The 10000-nt window shown below is 45.4% G+C and overlaps 1 protein-coding gene across 2 annotated transcripts in view; it reads left to right on the top strand.

Moving 5' to 3' along the window:
* bmpr1bb (bone morphogenetic protein receptor, type IBb) overlaps positions 1 to 10000 on the top strand; it is a 170694-nt gene that overhangs the window by 20136 nt on the left and 140558 nt on the right. Inside the window, exon 2 of one of the 2 annotated variants that reach the window (XM_063211696.1) lies at positions 3568 to 3675. The exons of the other annotated variant lie outside the window; for it this stretch is intronic. The gene's annotated coding sequence lies outside the window, so the exon portion shown is untranslated. The remainder of the gene's footprint in view (positions 1 to 3567; positions 3676 to 10000) is intronic. 2 annotated transcript variants of the gene reach the window in all.

Genomic DNA, 10000 nt, shown 5'->3' with positions numbered 1-10000 from the left:
CATAACATAACCCTATTACTTGTTCACTTAAAATTGAATTTGACTTCTGATTTTACTTCTATGCTTCTCACGGCCGGCAGTTTCATGGTAGGAAGCAACTGATTCATAAGCGCAAAACTCGCAGAAAGCGGTATCAAAATAAAAGTCAAATTCGTTCTCAGTGTGTCATTAACCAAAATAGTCATACTGCACTGACCTAATGGTCCCATTGCATACAGGAGTGTAGCTGTTTAATTTTTACACGTCAAATGTGTTATAGCATGTAATATTTGAATATTTGTCAACTTAAAAGTTAGGACTTAGTTCTCCCTTTTTGTGAAATAAATGGAAGCATGTTAAAATCATTGATATCTTTCCTCTTTCAGTTGGGTTAAAGTCAAATTCAACATACCCATGATAAGCTTACATTTTCATTTTAATTTTTGTATAATACATTTTATTTAAAAAAAAAAAAAAAAAAAAAAAAACAGAACCGTACAAAACCGAAAACCGTGACCTTGAAACCGTGATATGGACCGAACCGTGACATTTGTGTACCGTACCACCCCTAACACATACTGAGCCAGTCGTCTTCATAGGTTTGAAATCTAAGACACGTCTTTTGTGAACATTTGGGAAGAATAGAATAGAACAGAATAGAAAAGAATAGAATCGACTCGAGTGATATCACTGAATCAGATATATGGACAGTGGACGGTCAAGTCGAAAGTGAAGCAATGGCCATGGGTGAGACATGAGACCATTTATGGGCAGAACAAGGAAGTAAAGTGCCCTTTCCCATGCATGTCTATAGGAGACCAGAATCAATGTATCCCCCCAAAATTCTTGCAGTCTCTACTCTGTTTCCCGTACATTTCAAATAATCCAAATATCTTTTTCGGGCTGACCCTTTATTTCAGAGACATATTAAATTGTTGAAGTGAACAATGAGCATTCAATGTTAGTTGGGTTGATTGACAGTTAAAATTGTTTTAGAATTCTTTTGATTGACAGTCAAATGCAATGAGCAGGGGGTTGTCGGCCTATCAGCGCTTGTTCTCAACGTAGCTAAGGTAGGCTTCCGGAAATGTGGGGTGGAAGTATTCTTGCAGATCAAGAGCAGATGCTTCAAAACCATCGAACAAAGTTCTATAGAAGCCCACTGTACTTTAGCCTACACCTATATCTAGGTCAGTGAGTGAAATAGCACAGAATGGAATAGCAAGAATATTATTCATTTTATTGTCACAGGGCTTGATATTGGCACCTGCTAACCGGCCAAATGCTGTTAAAACTTGGCCATGGCTAGTAATAATTTTAGTCTCACCAGCCACTTTGTCAGATAACTTATTCTTTGGTGGTGTGACAAATCACAGTGGTTGCATCAACTGTATGTTCTTAAATGCAAGAATATTCCAAAGGAGTTCTGAGCTACAGCATTTATGTGTGATCGACGGGGGAATGCGAGATAGATCGGAAAATAGCTTTGATCAGTCCATTACAACACAGTCAAAAGTTTTGGCGTTCCCAGCCCCACGAGCCGCCCGGAAGGGGTGGAGACTTAGATGCCCCATGCACATGTACACAGTGTAAATAATATGTTGATATTGAAAGCAGCTCACTCGTCAGTGCAACGTGCATGAGTCTACTCACAGCCGTTTATTTCGCATACCAAAGGCTGTGATCTTCATCCCGTTACAAATCTAAGGGAATGACAGTAGAGGCAAATAAAGGCCTCCATAAACACCCTCAGAAATATTACTAAGGGATATGATAGATGCATGTGAGTTATGGAGGTTGATGTGCGATGGCTCCAGTGCTGGCCATGGTAGATTAGTGTGACTTAGTGCTCCGTGCTTTTGTCACGGCCAGTTATGAGGCTTATAGGGTTCATCTTCCTCTGTCATCCATCTTTCATTACTTCTCCCTTTCTCCATCTTTCATTCCCTCTCTCCCTCTCTCCCCTTCTCTCTGATCTCCTTCTTTCCCTTTCTCTCTTCACTTATAGGGTTCATCTTCCTTCTCCATCTATCTTTCCTTCTCTGTCTATCTATTTTCCTCTCTCCTCTGGTCTCTCATCTCTATTTATTCTCTCTTTCTCCATCTACCCTTTTCCTCTCTTCAAGTCTTATCTCGTCTTCCTTCTCTTTCTGCCCTCTCTCTCTTCTCCTCTCTTTTCCTCTCATTCTTCTATCTTTTCTCCCTTCTCAGTTTTCTTCTCTCACCTCTCTTTCTTCTCCCTTCTCCCTTCTTCTCTCTCTCGCTCTCTCTTCTCTCCTCTGTCCTTCTTCCTTTTTCTCCCGTCTCCCCTTCCTTGTCTTTCTTCTCCCTCATCTTCTTGCTTCTCTGGGGAATTTGGATGCATGTGAACAGCTGGACCTTGCATGAGAGAGCGAGTGAGGGAGTGAGCAGAGAGGAGATTGATATTTGCCACAGTAATGTTTTGAACAGAAGAGACTGGAGTGAGACTGTGTAAAATCGATTTTATATGTCATATTACCATACTTCTAATGAAGCTACCTAATGTCTGGACTTGGTGAAAAACAGCGTCTTTCATATGTCCCTGTAGAATAGCTGATATCTTATTTTGTAGACGGAATGTGGAGGGAAATGATACTTTTATGGTGTCCATTTGAACATTTTCTGCCCACCACCTTTGAAATGAGATATTACACTGAAGAGAGGACCTTACCAGATGGAAGTGAAAGGCACATGCCATCTCTTCTGCAGTAATGGGCAACCTGCCTTTGCTGCTCTGTACTAGGCTACATTTTTGCGGCCCATCTCCAAATCAACCAACAATCATCTTCAAGTCTGTCAACGAGATTGTTATTAGCCCTACATATTGATTTAACTTGATATTACAAGCAAGGCAAATTAACATTCTCTCAGCAACCCCAGTGTTCTTTGATGTCGATATTCTATGTCGGTATTCGTGAGCTAAGTCACTGCTGTTCAGGCTACAGAAAATCTTATAATGAACCTATGCAATCACTTGTATCATGTGCACATGTCAATTTGGAACAAGAGGTATAGGCCTAGTGGATTGTACCCAGAGTTGTATAAAGTACAAGTAAAAGTACTTTTATAAATGTAATTACTACACTAGTAATATGATATTGCAAAGTTGAAACCATGTAATATCATACTGCTAGTTTTGTAATTACATCTGTAAGAGTGCTTCTACTTCTACTTTATACAAATCTGATTGTACCTTTGGTATCAGTTTGGCATTAACTATGTATATATTGAAAACCAACCAACTTCAGCGTTTCAGTGGGCTTGGGATGGGCTGCTCTGGCGCTGGAAGGGCTGGGAAAATGTTCAGACGTGATTCTTCTGGGGCCCTAATGGAGATTTAAGCCCGAGATTGCTTCATGCTGGTGAGGGGCTTACAGTCGCCCCGAAACGCCCGGTAACTTGATGATCGAGTCAAACTAAAGAAGGTGTTCACATCATCTCACATCCTCCTTGTCTGCCTTTGCTCGAAGCTCTTTTCCAACGCAGCAGAAAGAAAAGAACCAGCCGAAATGTCTGTTAATCCACTCATTACCCAAATTTGATGAGGTGGTTTCATATCTCCAGCAGATCTCCGCTTGAGCAGATGAGGAGGAAGGAGAAGAAGAAGAAGACGTAGAGGAAGAGAAAGAAAAAGACAAATCAGCAGTCTGGATTACTTCAAGCTGCTGCAGTCCGGTGGGTTTCTTTAAAGCTTCCGGGGGAGGAGATGGAGAAAGAGATCTCGCCCTCCTGTTATTAGAGGGATTGGTGAAGTAGGGGGAAGAGCAGCTCTCCTGAAAGAGAGGGATAGAGAGATGAAGAGAGGGAGAGCACGAGTAGTGTGTGTGTGTTTTCTTACGTTTCATCATCATTGTCATCGTCATCGTCTTCTTCTTCTTCTTCTTCTTCTTCTTCTTCTTCTTCTTCTTCTTCTTCTTCTTCTTCTTCTTCTTCTTCTTCTGGGTGACTTGCAGTATGTATCAGTAATCAACCGGTTAGGGAAGAGGCTAACAATCTATTGCCATACCAGACAGACTCCTTCTATCTCCTCTTGTTTTGTACTCATCCCTTTTGTTTTCTCCCTTCGTCTTTGTCATCTCTGTCCCTTCCCTTGGGTATTCGGAAGTATGTGGTATAGACACAGCCATCCACAAAATATCAGTAATGAACCTGATATTGCAGATGCAAACACAACCTTGCATTTCATCTTAGGTTCCTTGGTTCCAAAAACGAACCTCTCTTTTAGATGTGACCACACCTGCAAGTGAAATGTGTAATTCCATAGTCTGTGCTTGTGACTAGCCTGTGGTTTGAGATGAGACTTGAGAATTGCACTGTTAATTGTGTTGTCTTTTCCCTCGCCTCTCACCTGGTTCTAAAATGGACTTTTGTCCTGTAGACGGGAGGACCACACCTGCTGGGTTGAATCTCGTGGCTCTATGCTGGCCTCATGACCAGCCCTGTGGTCTGGGAAAGGGGCCGTCCGAGCTCGACTGACTTTGACTGGCCACAGCGTAGCGCGCTGTGCTGTACAGTACAGTAAGCACGAGACGAGAACTGTTGCTTATTGTGTTTGTGGAAAAGGCCACAGAGTGGAAAGATGGTGTCAGTGGAGACTAGGAGAAGGTAATGTGTGTGTCTGCTGCCGCTGCTGCTGCTGCCGCTGCTGCTGGAGAAAGGACTCTGAAAGCTGAAAGAATGCCAAGAATCTGTGTGTTAAAGTTCACACTCTACCTCCATCTGGGACTGGGATTGGAGGAAATAGAAGACAGCTGTGTTGGGTGTGTGTGTGTGTGTGTGTGTGTGTGTCTGTGCGTGCGTGCCTGCGTGCCTGCGTGCCTGCGTGCCTGCGTGTGTGTACATATTTAGGTAGAGTGAGAGAGGGAGAGTGATTGTGTGTCTGCATATGGATTAAAGAAGGGGTAAAATAAAGTGTGTACATCGTATATCACGCAGCAAGCCAGTACAAGATCTGTGTGAATACACCAGTGTGCCTGCCAAGACAATACCACAATAAAGGGTTCATCTTCTCTCCTGAAGTTTGCATGGAAAGAAACAGTTATCTGTCTTTGTATTGTGTGTGCATGTGGTTAGGGTGTGTGTGTGTGCGTGTGCGTGTGCGTGCGAGCGTGTGTGTGTGTGTGTGTGTGTGTGCGTGCGTGCGTGCGTGCGTGCGTGCGTGCGTGCGTGCGTGCGTGCGTGCATGTTTCTCATAATGGAGATGCCCATGTTGTGGGATGTCTGTTTTGTGTTAGTGCCAGTAGCCTGGCACAGTGGTCCAGTGTGTGTTTGTGTGTGTGTGTGTGTGTGTGTGTGTGTGTGTGCGTGCGTGCGTGCGTGCGTGCGTGCGTGCGTGCGTGCGTGCGTGCGTGCGTGCGTGCGTGCGTGTGTAGAGATACTGCAGGTGTGTGAAATATATCCTATGCAGTGAGGATGGGGAAACGAATGGTCTCCAAAAGCATTTACCACACTAATTATTTCTGCTATCCCATCTATCCTAGATATCCCCTACAGCTGTACTATGAAGTCATAGTATTCATAGATAATATCCTCTCACCAAGGAGAGAGTAGAATATTAAACAGTGTTCTCATTTTTGCCATGTCATTTACTTTTTAAAAATCCATATCTCTTCAATAGGTCATTGCTATCATGGCTATTTGTTTGCATTGATGTAACTCCTGCATTAGTCCAACACATTCCATGAAACCATCATGGTGTATGGTCTGCATGTTTTTTGTTCTTTATTGACATCTGCTCTATAGGACAACAGATGAAATTTAGCAGCTGCGGTGCTAACTCTGGCATATTTTTTTGTGAAACCATGAATGGATGTGTTAGGGGCTTCACCCAATCTTCCAAGTTTCAAATCTGAACTGACTCTCTGGTCCAAACACTCTTTTCCCGTCAGACCACAGCTTGCATTATGTAACAAGGAGGTGTAGCAAGGACCACACATTCCTTCCTACCTGCAACCCTTTGTGTCCATCAGGCCAGAAACCCTGTACTTACTGAAGTCACATTAGCCTTTCTCTGCTCATGTTACATGTGCATAACCAGGGGTCCGTTTCTCGATTCGTGTCGTTGCTAACCGTCTTAAGACCGTCTTACCGTTCCCTTGGATTTAGTGGCGAGCGTCGCTGTCAAGAAAGAGTTGAGTCGCTCGTAAGAAGGACTTTGCTAACGACGATAGCAAAGACGCTTTCGAGAAACGGACCCCAGGGCCGGATTATCCATGAGGGCCAGCGGCACAGTGCCCAGGGGCACCAGGGGCATCAGTTCTCTCCTTCTTTTAGATTTCCTGTCGCCTGCTGGCTGGTGCCTCTTGAATCCTGTCCATCAATCCATGGATGGAAGTGTAGCAGATAGAACTTTCTGCAACCCTCTGTATCCAATAGGCCAGATATCCTTCAGGACTTGTATTTCCTGATACGAAGCCACTTTTTCCTTTCTCTGTCCGTTTCACAGGTGGATAACCCCATGGCAGAACTTTAGGGGAAAAAAACTAGATGAGGCATCAGATGTTTCATTCTTCTTTCTTTCCTGTGGACCGACCGCGCTGGAAGGGGGCCTCTTGAATCCTGTTCAGTTTTGATGAATTCAAATGTATTTCACATGTGGTCTCGAAGCCGGAGCATAGTGTATATGCAGTATACTGGAGCTATGAAGGAGCATTCATTCAGGAGTACCTATGCAAGATCTCGGCCGGATTATCACATGACATCTAGGGGCTTTGCATGAGCGCCGGGCTTGTCGGACTGCGTGTGCGCTTGCTCTCTCTCTCTCTCTCTCTCTCTCTCTCTCTCTCTCTCTCTCTCTCTCTCTCTCTCTCTCTCTCCTTCCCTGTGTGTGTGTGTGTGTCTGAGTGTCTGTGTGCATGAAAGGTTGAGAAGGTGTTTGACTGCATGTACGGCATCATGTGTGAGATGGTAACAGAGAAAACAGGCCGAGAAAGAATGTTGCATGTATGAGAGAACCAGAGGCAGAAAGGCAGATGGATCATGTGTAGGTGTGTGAGAGACGGATGAGAGAAAGTGATGGTGAGTGAATTGTATGAATGTTCCTAGTACCATGCATCTATGCAAAAAACACCCTTTGTATACAGTGCATTCAGTGATAGAGAGAGAGAGAGAGAGAGAGAGAGAGAGAGGGAGACAGACAGACAGACAGACAGACAGACAGACAGACAGACAGACAGACAGACAGACAGACAGACAGACAGACAGACAGACAGACAGACAGAGAGGTTGATAAACGGAGGAAGCGATGCAGCATGCGTGAGGAGAGGACAGAGGTGAGAAGTCAGGGCTCTGCTCTTTGGCTGTATTTGCATGCAGCTGATGGTATCTACCTGTGCTGGGCCCCGCTTCAGAGGAGAGCCCCTTCTAATCAGATCCCAACATGTATTTATTCATCTGCTTTTACGGTACTCACAGTGTGTGTGTGTGTGTGTGTGTGTGTGTGTGTGTGTGTGTGTGTGTGTGTGTGTGTGTGTGTGTGTGTGTGTGTGTGCGTGTGTGCGCGCGTGCTTGTGTGCGTGCGTGCGTGTGCGTGTGCGCGCGCGCACGTGTGTGTGTGTGTGTGTGTGTGTGTGTGTGTGTGTGCGTGCACATAAATTCCTGCCTTGACATGTCCTGTATGGTCTTCAAAGATAACATTCGCTATCATTTGCTTCGGTTTGTATACTGATGTCATGAGACACCATTTCAACAACACAAAAGTGATCAAAACCAACATTCCATTGCATTCTTTCTACACATTCGAGTTGTATCATCAAATGTAAACATGTTGTAAAAAAACATAGTATAAAAAAACAGTATCTGAAAAATGTAAATCTGTTTAATGTAGATCTCCAGACCACATTTTTCATAATGTCTCTTCTACTCCTTATTAGTGGTTTGGGGCCGAGAGAGTCTGCTGCCCTGCAACTCAAGCGCACCGAGATCCTTTTGATAGAGCTGTGCTGTGCCTCACTCCAGCCTCCAGCTACTGTGACGGACCTGTCAGAGAGAGAGAGAGAGAGAGAGAGAGAGAGAGAGAGAGAGAGAGAGAGAGAGAGAGAGAGAGAGAGAGAGAGAGAGAGAGAGAGAGACAGTGACAGAGACAGAGACAGAGACAGTGACAGTGACAGAGACAGTGACAGAGACAGAGACAGAGAGACAGAGATGTGTATTAGAGAATTAGAGAAAGAGGGAGAGACATTAAGTGTCTCATTCAAGCTGTTGTGATTGACCCATCTGAGAGAGAGAGGGAGAGGGAGGGAGAGAGAGAGAGAGAGAGATGTAGAGAGAAAGACAGAGAGTCACTGCTGTGTTTCACTCCCAACAGCTGCCCTGTCTTGTGATTGACCTGTCCGGTAAAGGCAAAGAGAGACAGAAACAGTGAGAGGAGAGAGATGGTCAAATGAATGGTACAGTGTGAGAGAGAGAGAGAGAGAGAGAGAGAGAGAGAGAGAGAGAGAGAGAGAGAGAGAGAGAGAGAGAGAGAGAGAGAGAGAGAGAGAGAGAGAGAGAGAGAGAGAGAGAGAGAGGTCGTGCCCATCTGGCCGGGACTCTTTTTTGGAGGTGCTGATGGAAAATGTGCCGCTGGGCAAGTTGCCTGTCAATCACCTGGAGTATTAATAGCAGAGGGAAGCACACACACACACACACACACACACACACACACACACACACACACACACACACACACACACACACACACACACACACACACACACACACACACACACACACACACACACACACACACACACTGACACACACACACTGACACACTGGCGGCACGCACGTACGGCTACTCATGTTCCACACAGGTTGAGCGCTGTAGGAATTTTTGGCAGGTTGTAAGTGGGTGTCATGAGGATTAGGGAGTCAGCCAAAACAAATGATGTCACCACTCACTGCTTTGGATATTTAGGGCCTCGGTCAACCACCCCCCAAAAAAACACACGCACACACACACACGCACGCACGCACGCACACACTCACACACACAGGCAGTCACGCACGCACGCACGCGCGCACAAACACACACACGAACGCAGGCACGCAGGCACGCACACGCGCACGCACGCACGCACGCACGCACGCACACACACACACACACACACACACACACACACACACACACACACACACACGTGTCTCTCTGAACTGTGGCGGTCTTAAAACTACGCCCCACCTCCTCCACACCCCCTTCTCTTCTAACTGGAGAGGTGTTAACCCTCCTCCTCCCCACCACCATTCCCATCTCTCTTCACTGTGGAGGTCTTAACTGCCCCCCCTCCATAACCTCCTTTCTGTGCTAACTGTGTGTGTGATGGCCACCCATCTGAATGGGAGGGTGTGTGAGAGGAGCTCTGTAGGCCCCTCCTCAACTACTGGTGGTGAAGCTCTAAGCAGCTCCTAAACTTAGCGATGGAAAAGCCGACACACTAGACAAGACAAGATTGAACGTCTGTTATATTTTTTCCCCCTCAATGGTGCTGTGGCACAGCACGCCTACCCCATCTCTCTCCCAGTCTCTTCCTGTCCTATACAATACTGTACTATTGTCAATAAATGATAGCCTGATAAATCAGCCTAAATGTGAGATTGGATGTGTAATTTAGTCTGGCCCCGATGAGTAGTACATCAGAAGATTGTTGATGAGAACAACCTGTTATCTTTCAAACCGTGCCTGTGCCCATAGGCCAACGCTCTGACCAATCAGCGCTATCTTTCTCGTTGATGTGCTTTCCCAGCGTTGCGAGCTTCGTCGTCACTCCCTCAAAACCCTGCACGCTTTGATTCAAAACAAATCTCTGCGTTGTGATTGGTTTGCCAGATTCAGGGCAATGTGTTCAAAATGTTCGACTGTCCGAGGCCAGGCCAAATTGGCATCCAGCGGGTAGCGCTGGTTTACTAGGCTATCAGAATGCCCCTTTAAAAAAAATTAAAATCAATAAAAATTTCCCCATTCACAAGATTTCAGCCTAACAGACCAGCGGTGCATTTCTCGAAAGCGTATAGTTGTTAGCCA

The sequence above is a fragment of the Engraulis encrasicolus genome, chromosome 12 (genome assembly GCF_034702125.1).
Source record: "Engraulis encrasicolus isolate BLACKSEA-1 chromosome 12, IST_EnEncr_1.0, whole genome shotgun sequence".
Taxonomy (NCBI): Eukaryota; Metazoa; Chordata; class Actinopteri; order Clupeiformes; family Engraulidae; genus Engraulis; species Engraulis encrasicolus.
Note: the sequence above shows the minus strand (reverse complement) of the source record. Positions and strands in the feature narration are given on the sequence as shown.